Source organism: Piliocolobus tephrosceles, chromosome 7 (genome assembly GCF_002776525.5).
Source record: "Piliocolobus tephrosceles isolate RC106 chromosome 7, ASM277652v3, whole genome shotgun sequence".
Lineage (NCBI taxonomy): Eukaryota > Metazoa > Chordata > Mammalia > Primates > Cercopithecidae > Piliocolobus > Piliocolobus tephrosceles.
This window is the reverse complement of record NC_045440.1, coordinates 67953748-67975135: the sequence shown is the minus strand read 5'-3', so window position 1 is coordinate 67975135 and position 21388 is coordinate 67953748. Positions and strand designations below refer to the sequence as shown.

The window sequence follows — 21388 nt, the reverse complement described above, 5'->3', positions numbered from 1 at the left end:
ATTATGGCTAGAGGATGTGATTGTTACCTAATTTCCCAGATGGTGTAAGACACAGTATAGTATTGCTGTTTTTCTCTGATGCATGCACTTTTGATTTTTTCATTTTGTTTTTGTTATTGTCATTTTAAAAGAACTCAAAAGCTAAGATTGTAAAATTTTAAAAGCACTAGGAAAATACTGTAAAGTTGTGTATCTCAAAGATAATATGTACTTTTGTTATGTAATGCTAGCTGGTGATCTTATAGGCAGCTGTTGTACTGAAAAATAAATGTTCCTTAAATCCTGTAGATTTGCTGCCTTTAGACTCTGAGCACTGCACAGATGGCACTGCAGCACAGTTGGGAGTGAGGGACATTAAGTATTCTTAGCTAACTACATAAATCTGGGAAAGGTTTCCCTTTTTATGTTTATACAAGTCTTAATTTCAACTCATAGGACAAACCAGCTCAGTGAAATATACCTCAATCACTCAAATGCTTTCATTATAAATTATACCTTAGCATTTTAGCTGTCATAAGGTTTTAAATAATAAACTGAAGAATAATCCTAACTATTAAAGATTATGTCAGTAGTCATTTCTTGTGCATATGAATGTTACTTAATTATTTCATGCATTCCTGCCCTCCCAGGGCCAAGAAATATGTCCTGGGGATGAACTTTAATCACTCATCTCCATTTTTTTTAGCCATTAGAAACTGGGGGCCATTTCAAGCAATGTGACATCTAAAGAAAAATTTATTGTAACCATTTTTACTTTCAGATAGACTCTGAAATCACTAACTTAAAAATGTTAAATGTGTGCTATTATAAAGTAGCTTAACTCTGGCTTTTTTTGTTTGTTTGTTTGTTTTTTTGAGACAGAGTTTCCCTCTGTTGCCCAGGCTGGAGTGCAATGGTACCATCTCGGCTCATTGCAACCTCCACCTCCCGGGTTCAAGCGATTCTTTTGCTTCAGCCTCCTGAGTGGCTGGGACTACAGACATCCGCCACCATGCTCAGCTAATTTTTGTGTTTTTAGTAGAGATAGGGTTTCACCATGTTGGCCAAACTGGTCTTGAACTCCTGACCCCAAGTGTTCTGCTCGCCTCAGTCTCCGAAAGTGCTGGAAGTACAGGCGTGAACCACTGTGCCTGGTCAAGGTAGCTTAATTGTTTATGTAGATGGATATATGATGTGGAACAAAAAATTTTTTAAGGCCAGGTGCAGTGCCTATAATCCCAGCACTTTGGGAGGCTGAGACAGAAGGATCACTTGAGGCCAAGAGTTCAAGACCAGCCTGGGCAATGTAGCAAGAACCCATCTCTACAAAAAAATTTAAAAATTAGCCGGGCATGGTGGCATGTGCCTGTGGTCCCAGCTACTCAGGAGACTAAGGTAGAAGGATTGCTTGAGCCCAGGAGGTGGAGGCTGCAGTGAGCCAACATTGTGCCACTGTACTCCAGCCTAGGAGACAGTAAGACCCTGTCTCAGGAGAAAAAAAAATTTTTTAATTAAGCTGTATTTTTAAAAAGTAGGCATAGGCAAGATTGTCCCTACTCTGTATGTAGAACATCTGTACCACCTTGCGGCCATAAGACCCGGTACCAGAGTCATCTTGAAACATGGGCTACAATCAAGTAAAAATAATAGTATGCAATGGCAGAGGCAAGCAAGTCAAGAGAGGAGGAAAGGTGCGAAGCTATTTTCAGATCCCCCATTTAGAAAGAAGAGGCCGGTTCCACCAGTGTCCAGTCCTGCTATAGGTGTGTGGTTATAGGGACACACAGGAGAGACTGACTCAAAGAGGAGACCTGACTTTAGAACCAAACCAGAACAACAAAAGCTACCAGTGTTGAGCCACACTCGGTCTGAGAGGTCCAGAGAGCAGCCACACCTGCTGTAATGAAGACTGGGCCCAGGTGGTCTATTTTCCTCTCCAGTCAGCCAGTGCCAGAGACTGGACACTGGACAATGTCTAGGGTGATGGTGGTAGCGGAACTGGCTTAACAGAAGGCAGAAAACTTGCCGTAAGCAATGACTACTGGTTTCTCCTCTTCCCCTAACCTATGCGAGCCCCACCCAGACTTGTGGCCACTCTAGGGATACACACTTTGCTTACATTAGCACATTCCTTTTCTTTGTTGACAGGAAGTAGAGCTTCTTGCCGGAATGGACAGTATGGTTCAGTGGTGGGAGGTAGGAGCTTATTTTTCAAGATAGAGGTTTAATCAAACTTGAGGAAGAGGAAAAGGGGAGGTAAGAAGGGGTGGAAGAAGAAATAGATCCTACCAAAAGACTTAGTTTCTACTTCTTAATAGGTGATGAGTTGGGGACTTTTTTTTTTTTTTTGAGAAACAGTTTTACTCTGTCACCCAGGCTGAAGTGCAGTGGCACAATCTGGGTTCACTGCAACCTCTGCCTCCCAGGTTAAAGTTATTCTCCTGCTCAGCCTCCTGAGTAGTGGGATTACAAGCACACACCACCAAACCTGGCTAATTTTTGTCCTATTAATAGAAATGGGGTTTCACCATGTTGGCCAGCCTGGTCTCAAACTCCTGACCTCAAGTGATCCACATACCTTGGCCTCCCAAAGTGCTGGGATTACAGGCTGAGTTAGGGACTCTCATGTAAGTAAATGTCCTTAGGGCATATAGCAGTTTAGAGGAGAGAGGAGAAAAAATATATATATATTTTTTTGAGACGGAGTCTTGCTCTGTCGCCCAGGCTGGAGTGCAGTGGCTGGATCTCAGCTCACTGCAAGCTCCGCCTCCCGGGTTTACGCCATTCTCCTGCCTCAGCCTCCCAAGTAGCTGGGACTACAGGCGCCCGCCACCTCACCCGGCTAGTTTTTTGTATTTTTTTTTTTAGTAGAGACGGGGTTTCACCGTGTTAGCCAGGATGGTCTCGATCTCCTGACCTCGTGATCCGCCCGTCTCGGCCTCCCAAAGTGCTGGGATTACAGGCTTGAGCCACCGCGCCCAGCCGAGATAATATATTTTTAATTACTAAACCGATCTGTGGCCCTCAGCGTCCCTAACTCATTGACTTAAGGGCCAAAGGCGAAGTCACCGTATGCCTTTGAAAATACAAAAATAGACTGGGCGCAGTGGCTCATGCCTGTAATCCCAGTACTTTGGGAGGCCAAAGTGGATGGATCACCTACGGTCAGGAGTTCGAAACCAGCCTGGCAAACATGGTGAAACCCCATCTCTACTAAAAATACAAGAATTACCTGGGAGTGGTGGCAGGTGCCTGTAATCCCAGCTACTTGGGAGACTGAGGCTGGAGAATCACTTGAACCCAGGAGGCAGAGGTTGCAGTGAGTAGAGATAGCACCATTGCCCTCCAGCCTGGGTGATGAGAGCAAAACTCCATCTCAACAAAAAAGAAATGAAAATGCAAAAATAAGTTTGAGAGTCTCTAGCAAGCAAGATAATAGACTTAAATTTCATACTTTATGAAGAGAGAAAATCGAATTCTAAGTTCCAAAAGCTGCCCTCTGTGTATAAGCGCCAAGATTGGAGGTCTATAAATGGAGTTTTACTAAAGGTGCTAACAGGGAAGGGAGGCCAAAGCACTGAGAGATAGTGGAGGTGTCAACCTCCACTGGTGTCCACCTTGGGAAGAATAGGGAAGCGTGGGGCAGTGAGGAATTGGAGACAAGGGCTGACCTTGCCACAGTTCTCTAGACAAAGCCTGACAAAGCTCTGGATTCTGTCCAGAGCCACACCCCAGGCAGGCAAGATGAGCAATGGCTGAGGGAGGGTCCTGAGGGCAGCCCCACACTGCAGGCTGCCACAGGTCACGAGCTGCTGAGAGTACTCAGGCCAGGATGCCAGAACACAGGAGGCCACAGAGTACATGGCCCCCAAAAGGGGAGATTGTAAGCAGGATACAGGATCTCAGCAGTGGGTGCCAGCATGACCCTGAGGGACCACGTGGTGACAGACACTATGTCACTGCAGTCTAGACCCAGAGGACAGTCAGCATGGGAGCCTGCAGTCCCTCCCTCCATGTCCTTTTGATTCACAACTGCTCCCTGAAGCCATCTAGGGATGGCTGGAGAAGGGCAGGCAGGAAGCCCATTGAGTATAAACAGCACTGATAGAGCTTCATCTTTTACTTGGCTGAATATTTAATGAACAGAGACTAACATCAAAAGGGATCTGTTTGGCAGGTGGTTTTCCTCTTAAGGAGTGGGGATTCTAGAACAAGATGATACAGGACATAAAGCTACGTTATCTTCCTCACATTCCAGTCATGGTATGGACATTTTAGCCCAATTATATAGTAGAGATGAACTATCTGCATCAATAATTTACAACCTAATTGCTCGGTATTCCAACTTATTTGACCTTATATATAGTTTAGAACACACCAAAATGACTGTGGTGATACTGAGGACCTTCCTGGACCTTTGCAAATGCATTAGGAAAGAGTCTAAGAAACTTGCCCGGCATTGTCCAGCTAATCAGAGCCCAGATTCAGGCCCAGGCAGTATGGCTCTGAGAGCCTGGTTCCTTTCCTAGACTACCTGTTCCGTTACTGCCTGGATGCTTAAAGTACTTGAGTTTGCACCCCTAGTTTGGTTGGAAAACACTGTCCTTTGCTACAGGTCTCTCACTGTGGTAAGCACTTGGTATAGGGTTTGTTCTCAATACATTTCTCTTGCCTTTTGCCTTCTTCCCCTTAGCTCACAAAGTTGATATGAAATAATAGCTGAGAAAGTACGTGTAGGCAGCCCAGTGCAAGCCAGGTGTGTCCTCCCTGGCTCATCATCTCCATTCGATGAAGAGTTAAACATGCAAGGTGAAACATGACACAAAAACCCGCAAGCTGCCTTAAAGGGAAAGATGGCTAATTTTGACTACATAAAAATAAATTCACAAAACAAAAGACAAGGTCAAAAGACAAAACACAAGCCAGAGGAAAAAATCACAGCACATGATAAAGCAGTGAATCTCTTTACATAAAATCAGTTCTCAGATTTCAAAAAAGCAAAACACCAACAACTTAGTAGAAGCTTGCACAAACTGGAGCCAAGATCGAGCCACTGCACTCCAGCCTAGGCGACAGAGCGAGACTGTCCCTCCTCCCTCACCAAAAAATAAAAAGAAAAAAGAAAAACTTCCACAAATGGTAAGAAACAGCAGCAGTTCATAGAAAAACCAAACAGGGCCGGGCATGGTGGCTCACGCCTGTAGTCCCAGCACTTTGGGAGGCTGAGGTGGGCAGATCACTTGAGGTCAGGAGTTCGTGACCAACATGGCCAACAAGGACCCCCGTCCCTACTGAAAATACAAAAATTAGCCATGAATGTTGGCAGGCTTCTGTAATCCCAGCTACTCGGCAGGCTGAGGCAAGAGAATCACTTGAACCCATGGGGAGGAGGTTGCAGTGAGCTGAGATTGTCCCGCTGCACTTCAGCCTGGGTGATAGAATGAGAATCTGAGGAAGGAAGGAAGGAAGGAAGGAAGGCAGGAAGGAAGGAGGGAAGGAGGGAGGGAGGGAGGGAAGGGGGGGAGGGAGGGAGGGAAGGGGGGAGGGAGGGAGGGAGGGATATTTATGAAAAGATACACAAGTTCAGGCATAATTAAGAAATACACATTTAAAAAGCTATGGAAGAACATATTTCACCTGTCAATGATACAAACAAAAAATACTCATCATTAGTGCAGGTGAGGAAATGAGGACTTTTGTACTGTTGGGAGTATAAGCTCTTTTAAATGTAATTTGACAGTATCTCCCACTATTGTAAGTGTACACACTCTGACTTAGCAATGCCATGTTAAAAAATTTCCCTACCAGGCTGGGTGCAGTGGCTCACACCTGTAATCCTAGCACTTTGAGAGGCTGAGGTGGGTGGATCATGAGGTCAGGAGTTCGAGACCAGCCTGGCTAACACAGTGAAACCCCGTCTCTACTAAAAATACAAAAAATTAGCTGGGCATGGTGGCGGGAGCCTGTAATTTCAGCTACTCAAGAGGCTGAGGCAGGAGAATCGCTTGAACCTGGGGAGGTGGAGGTTGCACTGAGCCGAGACTGAGCCACTGCACTCCAGCCTGGGCAGCAGAGCAAGACTCCCTCTCAAAAAAAACAAAAAACAAAATCCCTACTGATATTCTTACATTTGTAAACATATGTAAGAATAATTATTGCAGGTATTCATCATTTTTACCTTATAATTTGTAGCCTTGACTGTTTTCCCAGCCTTCAGTATTGGCTGCACCCAAGTAACCTATCAAAAAATGCAAACCTGAGGATGTAACATACTTGCTCAAATCCCTTCAGTGGTATCCCATGATCTAAGGATGAAGTCTAACCCCTTAACTTGATTTATGAACCCTCTTCCTATGTCACTGCCCTCCACCACTTCCTATTTTACATTTTAATTATTAGTAAACACATGCACACACACACACACAGCTATTTCATGCTTCAGTGCCTTTGTTCATCAATCATCGGTTGGTCCACAAATATATATATATATAGAGAGATGGAGTCTCGCTCTGTTGCCCAGGCTGGAGTGCAGTGGCTCAATCTCTGCTCACTGCAAGCTCCGCCTCCCAGGTTCACGCCATTCTCCTGCCTCAACCTCCCGAGTAGCTGGGACTACAGGCGCCTGCCACCACGCCTGGCTAATTTTTTGTATTTTTAGTAGAGACGGGGTTTCACTGTGTTAGCCAGGATGGTCTGATCTCCTGACCTCGTGATCTGCTCGCCTCCACCTACCAAAGTGCTGGGATTACAGGCGTGAGCCACCGTGCCTGGCTGCTTCCACTTATATTTTATTGCCAGAACTGGGTCATAAAGTCACCCCCACGTGTAAGGAAGGTATATCAGTTTGGCTGCAGTATCTGCTTTAGCTAGTTTAAAAAGAAAGGGTCTTACCAGGGTGGCAAGGCTGCAGTGAGCTGTGATTGAGCCACTACACTGCAGCCTGGGTGACAGAGCAAGACCCTGTCTCAAAAAAAAAAAAAGGAAAGAAAAGGAGAGAGAAAGAGAAGGAAGGAACGAAAGGAGGGAGGGAGGGAAAAAGAGAGAGAGAAAGAGAGAGAGAGAGGGGAGGGGAGGAGAGGGGAGGGAAGGGGAGGGCAGGGCAGGGCAGGGAAGGGAAGAGAAGGGAAAGGAAGGGAAGGGAAGGGAAAGGAAGGGAAGGGAAGGGAAAGGAAGGGAAGGGAAGGGAGAAGTTTATAGGTTATTAGTGACTTACAGAATTATGAGATGAAACTAACCTGGGCTGGATTTATAGTAATAATTTCTAAATGCATTCCATGGAACTGGGCTGCCAAGGTAGTTGTTACTTCTGTCATGACCTGAACTCAGCTTGCCAAACGGGAAGCTGCCCTACAGTGACTGACTCTGGAAGCATGCTGCCTTTGCTAGACATACATGATGGTTAGTTTTTTGTGTTAAATTGACTGGGCCAAGGGATGCTCAGATCACTGGTTAAACATTATTTCTGGATGCTATGGACCGAATGTGAGGGAGGCTGAAACAGGAGGATCTTGAGCCCAGAAGTTTGAATCCAGCCTGGGCAACAAAGTGAGAACCCATTTCTAAAGACAAAACAAAAAGTGTCTGCCAGGGGCACCTAACTCAGTTGTAAGAGATCAGGGAAGGCAAAAAGGGATGAAAAGAACCTTCTAGGCTGGGCACGGTGGCTCACGCCTGTAATCTCAGCACTTTGGGAGGCCGAGGTGGGTGGATTACTTGAGATCAGGAGTTGGAGACCATCCTGGCCAACATGGTGAAATCCCGTCTCTACTAAAAATATAAAAACTAGCTGGGTGTGGTGGTGGGCGCATGTAATCCCAGCTACTTGGGAGGCTGAGGCATTAGAATTGCTGAATCTCTTGAACCCAGGAGGCAGAGGTTACAATGAGCTGAGATCACACCACTGCATTCCAGCCTGGGTGACAGAGTGAGTCTCCATAAAAACAAAAAGAAAGAAAGAAAAAAGATTAGTATCCCCTAGATCAATTTTTAAATACACAAAGAGTCGGCCGGGCATGGTAGCTCACTTTGTGCAAAGAGTCTCACTTTGTGCAGTGGCACTATCAGGGCTCACTGCAGCCTCGACCTCCTGGGCCCAGGCGATCCTCCATCTTCAGCCTCTCAAGTAGCTGGAATTACAGGTCTCAACATCTTAGCACATGTATCTGAGTTGTTTTCAGAAACCTGGACCCCCCCCAGGTGGATCTGCTGGCATGTAGACCTCAGATGCAGGGGAACTGAGGACTGAAATCTGACCTCCGTTCGTTGTTCTAAATTTCTTCCTGAGGGGCCTGGAGGAAGTCATGCCCATGGGCCAGACTGTAACTTCCTTTCTGGTGACCCCAAGTTTTTAGACAAAGCTTCACTTACTTAACCCATCATAAACAAATCAGGGAGTCTTTGAATCCACTTATGATCTCTAAGCACCACTGCTCCAAGATATCCCACCTCGGTGGGGTGGAGGCGGTAGATGAGGTATAGCACCTAGCCAGAGAGTAAAGGCTTATCCACATGAGAAAATGTTTTTTTTTTTGAAGAACTACAAGATTTATGTATGATGGCTGTTGCAAAATGGAAGATAGTCATTCATTTTCTTTTCTTTAAATAGGGCCTTGCCGTTTTTGTGTCCTCTGTGGTTATCAAGGGGGTAGGGAGCCCACGACCATGTATAACCTCAGCAGTGGACCAAAGTTTCCAGGTTCCTGGGAGAGGACTCATATACACAGAAGGATGACACTCTCTGAAAGGTGACTTTTGTCTTTTGGGGCACAGGAATCTCTGACATATACATATGTAACACACAAGAACACGTATGTAAATACACACGAAGGATATTCAAATCAGTTTTCTACATGGCTGCAATTGCAACATTATGCCCTCTAGTTAACTGTTCCTTCCAGTTAATATCTTCCTTGTCAATCATTATTTTTTCCCTTGGAGACTTTCGAGAACAGCATACTTACTGTCCCTAGTGAGATGGTGGCCAGGCGCGTGGCTCATGCCTGTAATCCCAACACTTTGGGAGGCTAAGGTGGGCAGATCATGAGGTAAGGAGTTCGAAACCAACCTGGCCAACAGAGTGAAAGCCCACCTCTACTAAAAATACAAAAATTAGCTGGCCATGGTGGCACAACCCTGTAGTCCCAGCTACTTGGGAGGCTGAGGCAGAAGAATTGCTTGAACCTGGGGGGTGGAGCTTGCAGCGAGCTGAGATTGCGCCATTGCATTCCAGCCCGGGGGACAGAGCGAGACTCCGTCTCAAAAATAAAGTGAAACTGGTAAAATTTGAGAAAAGGGTTGCTGATTCCTTATGGTAATTTGTTGAAAGCTTTAATGGGATGTTAATTTCAGGACATAATTTATATTATATTATCCCTGAAGTGTGAATAACATAATTTAACCTTAGTTTGAATGTTTCAATTACTTCCACATTCTGGACTCTCTGTGTAATCATTCTTGAATACTTTCTTAAGAGTTAAAAAAAATTCTTTTACGTTAACAAGAAGCCTACGCTGGAGTGGCTCCCTGGCTAGTTCATTCTATTTAATTTGGTGACTATTAGATGTCTTTATGTTGCTGGGCTCCTTCTCTTTTCCACTTTGCCATCTCAGATAAACTCCCCTCCCCCTCACTTAACAAGACATTTGCAGCAGGGTCAGGTGTTCTTTCAGTGTCTAGATAAGAATATCCGGGGAAGAAGAGGCATTTCTTCTCGTATGTGTCTCTTCATCACAGAAGAAAACCTTCCCTCAAGTCCCCTAGCAGACTTCCCATCAGGTCTCACTGGCCAGCTTGAATAATTTTAAAACATTCCTTTGCATTCAGAATTTGTAGTATTTAAGTAGTTATTTGCAAAGTTTACTCTTAACATAAAATTTAAATGTTTAAACAGAAAAGGAAAACACTAGTGTCTCACATTGACAATTAAAGCCACTGTGACTACCTCATTATTTTGGATCCTGGCAGAAATAATAAGTAATTTAGTTAATTTTCACCAAAATTATCTCAGTAAAGTTCATATATTTCAACTGTTTAAGAATCAATTTTCATTTAGATCAGTGCCCTAGTTTCTGACAATTTAATGTATTTTTCCACAGATTTGGAACTTTAACCTTGACGAGAGGTATAAATACTATGATTATCTCAATGTCAATATTATGTTTAGAAATAATTCTGCTTGAGGTAAAAGAATCTTATATAGAAAAGTCATGCATTTATGACTAGGGTCATTTACATTTCTCTTGCATTAACTCTATTTTGACATGCTTACTATTGAGCAAGGAAAAGCACAAGGATATAGTTATTACAGCCAACTTCCTACCAGTTCCAACCCCATTTTCTGCTGCAAACATCTAGGGGACATGGGAGGTTCTCTAAATCATTCACTAATATAAAAAAGGGCCAAGGGCCAAATGTATTAAGTTACTAATGAGATTCACATATGTAAGTGCAGACTATAGATTATGACAGCCCATAAAAAATAATATCCTATATGTCCCTGAATCGACATGTATGTCTACACAACGTAAACTTCATAAGGTAATCATGATTATATCATTAAAGAAGCGCTCTTTTTTAAACGTTACTTTTGATAAACTATATCACATTTAAACCATGAAATTTTCCCCTTGAAGTGGTTTTAGTTGTATTTGTAACTGTCAGCATTAGCTCATTTCAGCAACTTAGAGACCAGTGACACCCAGGGATGCACTCATTGCTGGAAAATACTGAACCCTTTTTATAATGCCACTCAGGATGAAGAAATAATGGGCTGATGGGCCAAATCTTAGAAATGGTCTAGTTTTGCACCCTGCAGAGAAAATACTTTAATAGTATTTTTTTCAATTTAATTTAATGACAAAATCAATGCATATGCATAGTAAAAATCCAAATAGGAAAGAATGATATATTAAAAAATAAGAAGATCACTTTACCCACAAACTCTAGTTTCATTCCTAGAGGCATTCACTATAAAATTACAAACAGGTTCTTTTTTGTTTTCTTGTTTTTTTGAGACAGAGTATTGGTCTGTCACCCAGTCTGGAGTACTGGGTGGGAGATATGTTGGAGTTGGCCCACTTTAGACAGGTGGGGGAAATGTGGCCTCTCTGAAAAGTTGACATTAAAACTGAGGTCAAAAAAAGAAAAGAAATCAGCTATTAAAAAATCTGGGACAAGATTTTTTGTCTCCTGCCTCAGTGGTGCGATCTCAGCTCAGTGCAACCTCCACCTCCTGGGCTCAAGTGATTCTCGTGCCTCAGCCTTCCAAGTAGCTGGGACTACAGGCACGCGCCACCACGCCTGGCAAAGTTTTTTGTATTTTTTTGTAGAGACGGGGTTTCACAATGTTGCCCAGGCTGGTCTGGAACTCCTGGGCTTGAGCAATCCACCGGTCTTGGCTTCCAAAAGTGTTGGGATTACAGGTGTGAGCCACCATGCCCAGTCACAAACAGGTGCTTTTGTAGTCTCTTAACAAAAAGTCCTATGCATTAACAATCACATATATGCTTCTTTTATTCTTTTTTTTTTTTTTTGCGTCAGGGTCTCACTCTGTCACCAAGGCTGGAGTGCAGTGGTGAGATCAGATTCACTGCAGCCTCAGTGTTCTGGGTTCAAGCTATCTTCCCACCTCAGCCTCTGGTGTAGCTGCGACTATACCACCAGGCATGTACTACCACACCCAGATCATTTTTTAATTTTTTGTAGATATGGGGTCTCCTTATTTTGCTCAGCTGGTCTTGAACTCCTAGACTCAGGTGATCTTCCCTCCCGTCCTGCATTTTTTAAATCTAACCAAAAATGCAGTCTTTCCAAATACCTTCTGCACCTTGCTTTAAAATTTTTAAATATCTTGACAATTTTTCCAAATCAGCACATATGTGTGATTCATTTATTTATTCATTCAACAAATATTTATTAAGTGCTAGGGACTCTATTAGGTGCCAGGAATAAAAAGGTGAATAAGACAAGAACTTTCCTCTCACAGGATTTATATGCAGTGAGAGTGTGAAAGTACGTAAGTAAATAAACAAGAAAATTGCAGATTATGCTAAGTGGTTTTTTGTTTTTTTTTTGAGACGGAGTTTCACTCTTGTTGCCCAGGCTGGAGTGCAGTGGTTCAAGCAATTCTCCTGCCTCAGCCTCCTGAGTAGCTGGAATTACAGGCATGCACCACCACGCCCCGCTAAATTTTTGTATTTTTAGTAGAGACAAGGTTTCTCCATGTTGGTCAGCATGGTCTCGAACTCCCGACCTCAGGTGATCCACCCGCCTTGGCCTCCCAGAGTGCTGGGATTACAGGCATGAGCCACTACGCCTGGCCTATGCTAAGTGTTAATGAAGGAAATAAAAAGGGAGATATGTTGGAGTTGGCCCACTTTAGACAGGTGGGGGAAATGTGGCCTCTCTGAAAAGTTGACATTAAAACTGAGGTCAAAAAAAGAAAAGAAATCAGCTATTAAAAAATCTGGGACAAGAGAATTTCAGGCAACAGTAAAGGCCTTGGGATGTGAAAATTATCTGACATGTTCCAAGAACTAAGAGTAGGCCATGATGACTGTAGCATCACCAGAAAGGAGAAGCAGAAAATGAGATAGGCCATGTGAAGATAGGTTTCCTTTTTAAAATGTCTTTTAAAAAATTATTAATTGTAGGCCAGATGTGGTGGCTCACACCTGTAATTCCAGCACTTTGGGAGGCTGAGGTGGGTGGATCACTTGAGGTCAGGAGTTTGAGACCAGCCTGGCCAACATGGTGAAATCCTGTGTCTACTAAAAATACAAAAATTAGCCAGGCATTGGTGGCAGGCACCTGTAAAGCCGGCTACTCAGGAGGCTGAGGCAGGAGAATTGCTTGAATCCAGGAGGTGGAGCTTGCAGTGAGCTGAGATCACACCAGCCTGGGCGACAGAGTGAGACTCCATCTCAAAAAAAAAAAAAAGAAAAGAAAAGAAAAACATTGTTTATTATAGTAAAATACATGTAACAAAATTTACTATCTTAACCAATTTTAAGTGTATGGTTCAGTGTTATTAAATACAAACCATCCACAGATTAGGAGAAAATATTTGGAATCTATAAAGACCAAAAATTACAATTTGTTTTGCTAGGCTTAGATATTCATACCCTGTGTTATTTAAGGCAAATTGAAATTTCATACTGGATTTTGTATTTGTTTCTTAGATTTCCAGTTTTTGTTGTTGTTGTTGTTGTTGTTTGTTTGTTTGTTTTGAGACGGAGTCTCGCTCTGTCACCCAGGCTGGAGTGCAGTGACCGGATCTCAGCTCACTGCAAGCTCCGCCTCCCAGGTTTACGCCATTCTCCTGCCTCAGCCTTCCGAGTAGCTGGGACTACAGGTGCCTGCCACCTCGCCCAGCTCATTTTTTGTATTTTTTTAGTAGAGACGGGGAGATTTCCAGTTTTTAAAGGAGAGATTGGCCAGGAGCTGTGGCTGATACCTGTAATCCCAGCACTTTGGGAAGCCAAGGCAAGAGGATCACTTGAGGCCAGGAGTTGGAGACTAGCCTGGCCACTCTCTTGTCAGTATCCCTTGATGCACAAAATTTTTTAATTTGATGAAGTACAATTTATTTTTCCTTTTGTTGCCTGTGCTTTCGGTGTTATAGCCAAAAAATCACTGCCAGATCCAGTGTCATGAAGATTGTCCCCTATGTTTTCTTCTAGAATTTTATACTTTGAACTCCTAAATTTAGGTCTTTGATTCATTTTGAGTTAATTTTTTTATATAATATCAGATAAAGGTCCAACTTATTTTCTTTTATTTTTTTGCATTGGATATCCAGTTTTCCCAGCACCATTTGTTGGAAAGTTTGTCTTTTCCACATAGATGGTATTGGCACCCATGCCAAAAATCAATTGACCATACACACAAGTCAATATTTTAAAAGTACAATGGGAAATGATGGACACTAGTAATCAAGGCTTCTAGGCAACTCTGAGTCTCTAGATTAACTTTCTTAAGCCCTTTTGGAGATGACAGACTCGAAAGGGAAAAGGGAGTTCTAAATTCCAAAAATCCCTTTACTAAGAGCAAAACATAAAGTAGTGAACATTAAACTTTGCATTTTTCCAACAAGAAACTATAGGGAAAAAAAAGTTTTGCATAGGAAGAGGAAATTCGAGAAATGAACTCAAAGAAGAGAGGAAGTCAAGGAGGTCTTCGGTAGATGAAGAAATACAAAGGCTTCAACAGAAAGAGAGAGGGAAAGAGGAAGAAGAGAAGGAAGAGAAGGAGGAGGAAGAGGAAGAAGAGGAGGAGGAGGAAGAGGAGGAAGAAGTGGAGGAGGAGGAAGAAGAGAGGGAGGAAGAAGAAGAGAAGGAAGAAGAGGAGGAGAAAAGGAAGAAGAGGAAGAGGAAGAAGACAGGAGCCTGGTGCAGTGGCTTACACCTGTAATCCCAGCACTTCCGGAGGCCAAGGTAGGCAGATCACTTGAGGCAAGGAGTTTGAGCCCAGCCTAGCCAACATGGTGAAACCCCATGTCTACTAAAAATACAAAAATTAGCCAGGCTTGGTGGCAGGCGACTGTAGTCCCAGCTACTCGGGAGGCTGAGGCAGGAGAACTGCTTAAACCCAGGAGGCAGAGGTTGCAGTGAGCCAAGATCCTACCACTGCATTCCAGCTTGGACAACAGAGCAAGACTCTGTCTCCAAAGACAAACAAACAAGCAAGCAAACAAAAAAACAGAAAAAAAAAAAAAATTGTGGTATACTCAGATAAGGGAATACCATTCAGCAATAAAAAGGAATTAACTGTTGTAACACACAACCACATGGATGAATCTGAAAATAATTATGCTGAGTGAAAGCAGCCAGACCAAAACACAGTGCATCCTGGCCCATCAAATTGTATGCATTAAATATGTGCAATTTTTTTGTATGTCAATAATACCTCAATAACACTGTAAATAAAGTATATTCTGAATGATTTCATTTAAACAAATTATAGAAAAAGCAAGTTGATCTATAATGACAGAAAACAAGTCAGTGGTTCCCTGGTGCAGTTGAGGGGAGTGATGTGAGGGTGACTTTTGGATTAGGGAATGAAGAAATGTTTAGGGATGATGAGTATGCTGATTATCTTGAATGTGGTGATGGTTTCACAGGTGATGATTTCGCATATGTCAAAACTTCTCCAATTTTTCATTTTCAATATGTGCAGTTTTTGTATGTCAATAAAGCTATACTAAAGAAAAGCTATTTTTGCTTTTGTAACAGAAGTGGAACTGAAAATCTGTATCCATTCTTTGTCAGAATTCCTGTATCTTTCATCGTATCCTTGTAATCTTCTCTCACTTTGAATAGTAATGAGAGGTGAGCTCATGGATTCACAGCAATACCCTCACACTTTAAAGTTAAGGTTCCCCTGTGTGCAGGCACTATTAGCAGCCTACGGAACAGGCACCTCCCTTCCCTTTCTGTTAGAGTCCACTTTCCCATATTATAAGCTGATAATGCCTGGACTTGTAACCCAATCAAGGCCAATGAGACCAGAAGACAAGTCTACTGTGGGCGTTCTGGGGAAGATTTTCATACTCTATGTGACTTGAGGCAAATTGAAATTTTGTACTGGATTTTGTATTCGTTTCTTAGATTTCCAGTTTCTAAAGGAGAGATTGGCCAGGCGCTGTGGCTCATGCCTGTAATCCCAGCACTTTGAGAAGCCAAGGCCAGAGGATCGCTTGAGGCCAGGAGTTGGAGACCAACATAGTGAGACCCGCATCTCTACAAAATGTTTTAAAAATTAGGGCATGGTGGTGAGCACTTAGCTACTCAAGACTGAGGTGGGAGAATCTCTTGAGGATTCTAGAAGATGGAAGCTGCTGTGAGCCATGACTGAGGTGGGAGAATCTCTTGAGGATCCTAGAAGATGGAAGCTGCTGTGAGCCATGACCGCACTACTGCACTCCAGGCTGAGCAATAGAGGGAGACCCTGTCTCAAAAAACAAAACCAACCAATCAAAAAACAAACAAAAAAAATGGCCGAGCGCGGTGGCTCACATCTGTAATCCCAGCATTTTGGGAGGCCGAGGCAGGCGGATCACGAGGTCAGGAGATCAAGACCATCCTGGCTAACACGGTGAAACCCCGTCTCTACTAAAAAAACAACAAAACTAGCCGGGCGTGGTGGCAGGCACCTGTAGTCCCAGCTACTCCGGAGGCTGAGGCAGGAGAATGGCATGAACCCGGGAGGCAGAGCTAGCAGTGAGCCGATATTGCGCCACTGCACTCCAGCCTGGGCGACAAAGCAAGACTCCGTCTCAAAACAAAACAAAACAAAAGCCAAAAAAATTAAGGAGAGATGACCTATATTTAAATAATTCAATTGTTTAATCATATGCTTTCATGTGTATTCTTTCTGGCAACAAGATCATAAATCTTTCTCCTCCAGCATTAAACCCAGTGCTTTGCAGCCAGGATTGAGAAAAACAGGAGTAATAAGACATGGAAATCAATAGCAAATTATAACATGTTCATAAACAAGGTAGGTAACTGCTTTACAAATGCTATATATATGTGTTTTTTTGTTTTGAGACGGAGTCTCACCCAGGCTAGAGTGCAGTGGCGTGATCCTGACTCACTGCAACCTCCGCTGCCTGGGTTCAAGCGATTCTCGTGCCTCAGCCTCCCGGGTATCTGGGACTACAGGCACGCGTCACCACACTCGGCCAATTTTTTTTGTAGAGATGGGGGTTTCACCATGTTGGGCAGGCTGGTCTCGAACTGCCGACCTCGGGTGATCCTCCCGCCTAGGCCTCCCAAAGGGCTGGGATTACAGGCTTGAGCCACCGCGCCCGGCCTTTTAGGGTATATACTGCTCGTTTGCATCCACTGCAAACTGGTAGATTAATCATTGACAAGCTCTAGCAGAGGTATTCCTGAGCCTGGAAAGCCCCTGCGGGAAGTCACAAAGCCCCCATATAAACTTACTGTGCGGCACACGGCGTCGCCGCACCGCGCAACTAGGGAAGAGGGCTGAGGTGCAGGTCTCATCTCCCCTCCGCCCCCTTCCCAGAGCCCCGGCACTCACTACCGCTTTTCACCCGGGGAGGGGCGGGGCCGCGTACCGGAAGAGGCGGGGCTACCGGAGTGCCTAAGAGCTGCCCTCCGATGTCGCTCTTCCTTTCCCGCGCGACCGGCGAGGGAGGAGGAAGCGCGAAGAACCGTCTGTCATGCTGGTGTGGTGGCGGCGGCGGAGCTTGCGGGCCCGTAGCTGTGCTCTGCGAGGTGAGAGTGATCGCGGTGTTAGGGACTCCTCCTCTATGTGCCGGGTTCCTCCGCCATGTGGGTGCCGAGCGCGGCCCTTGTCCCTTTCCCTGGCGCAGCGGAGCGGGCGGCTGCTGCGTAGGCCAAAAGGCTACGCTCCCGGCGCCCCCAAGGCCCACGAGCTTTCCCCACAAGCCATCTGCGCAGTAGCGTTTTGTCAGTAACCACCTGGGTGGCCTAGCTGACCTTTATCCGTCAACGCCGGTTCACTGTCCTCTGCTCAGAAACTGGTGAAGGGCCTTCTGACTTAAGGAGGTGCCTGCAAGGGACCGCCGCGGGGCTTCGTGCTCCACCCGGCGTTGGCCAGATCTCTCTTGTGTCCCCATCTAAGTTGTGCGTGCGGCCTTGGCGGTTTCAGGCTCTTAGTAGGCAGCTTGTTTTCCTTAAAAGGGAGCATTTTATAAATAGGAAGGTGATTATCCGTTAGTTGTCAGGACGACCCTTACTTGACCGTACTTTGTGAGTGGCTTTGAAATTGTAATAAGCGCAGGTTACTGAGTCATAACTAGTCTCGACCCATTCGTAAAACTAGTCGGTATTTGTTCCTGGACCTTCCTTCGTAATACGCTCTAAAGTCAAGGCATAGAGGTCGGAGAACAACACGTGCAAGTATGGAAGGCCGTTAGGCTAAATGCCTGCTACACACGGAGATACTTGTATTTACATGGAGATGTGTATTTCTGGACATGATACAGAAGAAACCGGTCAGCAACTAGGAGGCTGGAAAAACTTGTTAGCTATTCAGAAACTTTTTTTTTTTTTTTTTTTTTTTTTTTTTGAGCCAGAGTCTGTTCTGTCGCCCAGGCTGGAGTGCAGTGACTGGATCTTGGCTCACTGAATCCTCCACCTCCAGGGTTCAAGCAGTTTTTCTGCCTCAGCCTCCCTAGTAGTTGGGATTACAGGTGCCTGCCACCAGGCCCGGCTAATTTTTGTATTTCTAGTAGAGACGGGGTTTCACCATCTTGGCCAGGCTGGTCTTGAGCTCCTGACCTCGTGATCCACCCGGTTAGGCCTCCTAAAGTGCTGGGATTACAGGCGTGAACCACCGCGCCCGGCCATAGAAACAAATTTTAAAATTTCATCAGTGAGACTTGGTATAGGTGTTTTTTTTTTCTTCAAATTTGAAATGCATTGCTTCGTGCGAAATAATCGTTAACTGTCAAGAGGACGAATGCCATGGCTTATACTTGAAATATTTTTGGTATTCTTATTTTTGAGGCTTCAGTAGCTTGAATTCTGTTTTCACTGGTAAGTGCTGGGACTTCTAAAAATTTCCAAACGAAATAATTGATAAAATTGGTAGTCCAGGAAAGTTCTCAAGCATAATACAAAAGAATCCACCGATACATTTGAGAACTATGATATTACCAATACTGGAGTATCTGTTGTTTACATTCCCCTGCTTCCTATTCATAGGTACCCACCATTTGGAATTTTGTGCCCCTCAGTCTTTTGGTTTTTGTGGGGGAGGGGGTGGTGTGGATAGCTTTGGGTTTTTTTGTTGCTTTTTTGAGATGGAGTCTCGCCTATAGGCTGGAGTGCAGTGGCACGATCTCTGCAGCCTCCACCTCCTAGGTTCAAGCGATTCTCCTTCCTCAGCCTCCCGAGTAGCTGGGATTACAGGCACCCACCCTCACGCCCAGTTTATTTTTGTATTTTTAGTGGAGACGGGGTTTTGCCAGGCTAGTCTAGAACTCCCGACCTCAGGTGATCCACCCGCCCCAGCCCCCACAAAGTGCTAGGATTACAGGCGTGAGAAACCGTTTCTGGCCCATTTTTTAGGTTTTGTAAAGACAGGATTATGCATGTTGTCTGCAGTTCCTGTGAATCATAATATTAAACTGAAACATTTTTGTTTCAGTTAATTTTTCTAATTACTCAAAACCAGTAATTTATATTCCTAATATTGATTGTGTGAAATTTCAGCATTTCAGCACATGAAAATGATTGTTTTGCAAGGTCCAACCTTGTATGTCTTAATAAATCATTTCCTATTACTGCCTGGCTCAATGATGTATTCTCCTGGGATGCTGTATGACATGATTTTTTTACCCCAGTCCATGTTCTTTGCAGTGTTTTGTTAACTTGGGACTTAATTTTACAGGCATGTGTCCAGTAAAAATGCCAATATAGGTATCCCTGCTCTATAACTGCTAGGTTTGCTGTTTTAATGTTTTTAGGTGAAGGTCTTCACGCCAGTTTTTATACATCTAACCTGGCTCATAGCTCGTCCCTGTCGAGCTGTCAGACAGAAAAGCAATGGCTGTGTACTCACTATGACCATTGTGTCTTAAAGTCAAAACTGCCACAGTGAAGGATATCATAAAATGTTTCCACCGTTTTCCTGCCAGTGCTAATGGCTCCTGTTTCCAGTTTGGAATAAGCTAATTTGTGGAATTATTAGGTGCTAATCAGACAAACATAGTTACAGAGGTTTGGGTTTGTCAGTATTGACTATCAAAAAAGCAGAAACAGGTACTAGAATAATAGTACTTTTTTATTAAAAAGTGAGTTGGGAGTCTGAAAGGTAGGTTGCAAGTACAGTTCCTAAAGGAATGAGATTCTCTTCTTGGACCATTCCTACATATAAGATACCAAACAAAATGCAAATAAAAATGGGAATTCGAAATGTAATATTTAATTTCCAGGTGCAAGAAAGCCTTTGCGGTGAAGGTGTATGAAGGTCATCATGACAAATGTTTTCCAAAAACTTGTAGAAGGCTGTGAAAAAATGACTAGGATCACACGTCATGTATTGAGGTACCTAAATTTAATTAATTTTAGTTATGTGATGTATTCTTGACAGATAGGTTTAATAGCTGGCACAGTGATGACTTAAATTACTTTTTGCCGTTTACCCAGCTGAGGGTGTCTTTGAAGAAATAATTTTAAGACTGAGATGCCAGTAATGTACATTGATTAATTACTGACATGTATGTAAGGCAATAATTTAATTAAGGGTGAATATTCTTTCTTTTTAGCATATAGGTTGCTGTAGATGAATGGTCTTAGCTGTCATGTTTAAAAATACTTCTGCTTCGTTGCCTCAAGTAAGTGATTTGTCAAGCAACTATATCTGCTGATAGTTCAGAAAGTATCTGATAAACTTCAAAGGGTGGGGGCCGATTCTTGTTGAAGTTGCTTTTGCATGTGGGGTATTCTCAACATTAATTTTGTGAGGGGCAACTTGTGAATATTGAGGTTATATGAGAACTTTGAGTATGGAATGATTTTCACTGTTGGTTTCTGACTTTGTTTTGGAGGTGTGGCATGCAACATTTTGGAAGGAAAATTGAAGACTTGTTCAAGAAAACATGAACAGAAGCAAATGATGAAAATGAGCATTTTACTTGATGTTGATAACATCACAATAAATTATGGAGAAAAATACATATTTGGCTGTTTTAATTGCTGAACAATAAAGTGTTTTCTTTTAAATCAATTCTAAATAGCTCCATTCTCATAGTCACTAGTCAGACCTGTTTTGAACATATTTGAAAGATTATATCATCTTGTGAATAATTAGATTATTTATGGGTGGTGATTCTCATTGAGGCCGACAGCTGGGGAGACATTGCTTGTACCTCTAGGTTCCCTGTCTGGCTCCCCCTTCAGAGTTTGCTGTTGTACCAGATGGTTGGAATCTTAAAGCTCTTTAATGCCAAATAGTAATCAAATTCCCCCTTACAGATAAAGGTTTCACCTTTTTTATTCAGTTTACTTTCATCTTTGTGAACCAAAAAGTCATCCTAATACTAGTGCATGTAATAACTAAGCAATATGCTATGTTAAGAGAAATGACTGGGCAGGCCAATCTGTCTAGGACTAAATTGGCAAGAATTCTAAAGCTGAATTTATATCTGGGTGAAGGCTTAGAGCTAAATCTTTTCTCCTGTTGAGTACTAGCTTATAAGTTCCTTTCACCAAGGTTATAATTTTTATATGATAAATGGTATAAAACCTGTATAGCAACATCTTAGTCACTTTGCTCAGTATAGACTTGGGGGGTATAAGTGCAGTTCTGTTGCATAGGTATATGAAGTAATTTGGAGTCTGAGCTTTTTGTGCAGCCATTACCTGAATGGTGTACATTGCACCCATTAATTTTTCATCCCGCACCCTACCCCCTT

The 21388-nt window shown here is 43.4% G+C and overlaps 1 long non-coding RNA gene and 1 other non-coding gene across 2 annotated transcripts; both read left to right on the top strand.

Annotated features, from left to right (window-relative positions):
* Positions 1-17081: 17081 nt before the first annotated feature.
* LOC111549270 lies at positions 17082-20947 on the top strand. The gene is made up of 4 exons (XR_002733665.2): positions 17082-17219; positions 19907-20018; positions 20240-20308; positions 20522-20947. It is a non-coding gene; the product is annotated as an uncharacterized LOC111549270 (long non-coding RNA).
* Positions 20077-20165, top strand: LOC111549290. Its single transcript, XR_002733677.1, has one exon. It is a non-coding gene; the product is annotated as a small nucleolar RNA SNORD87 (small nucleolar RNA).
* Positions 20948-21388: the final 441 nt, after the last annotated feature.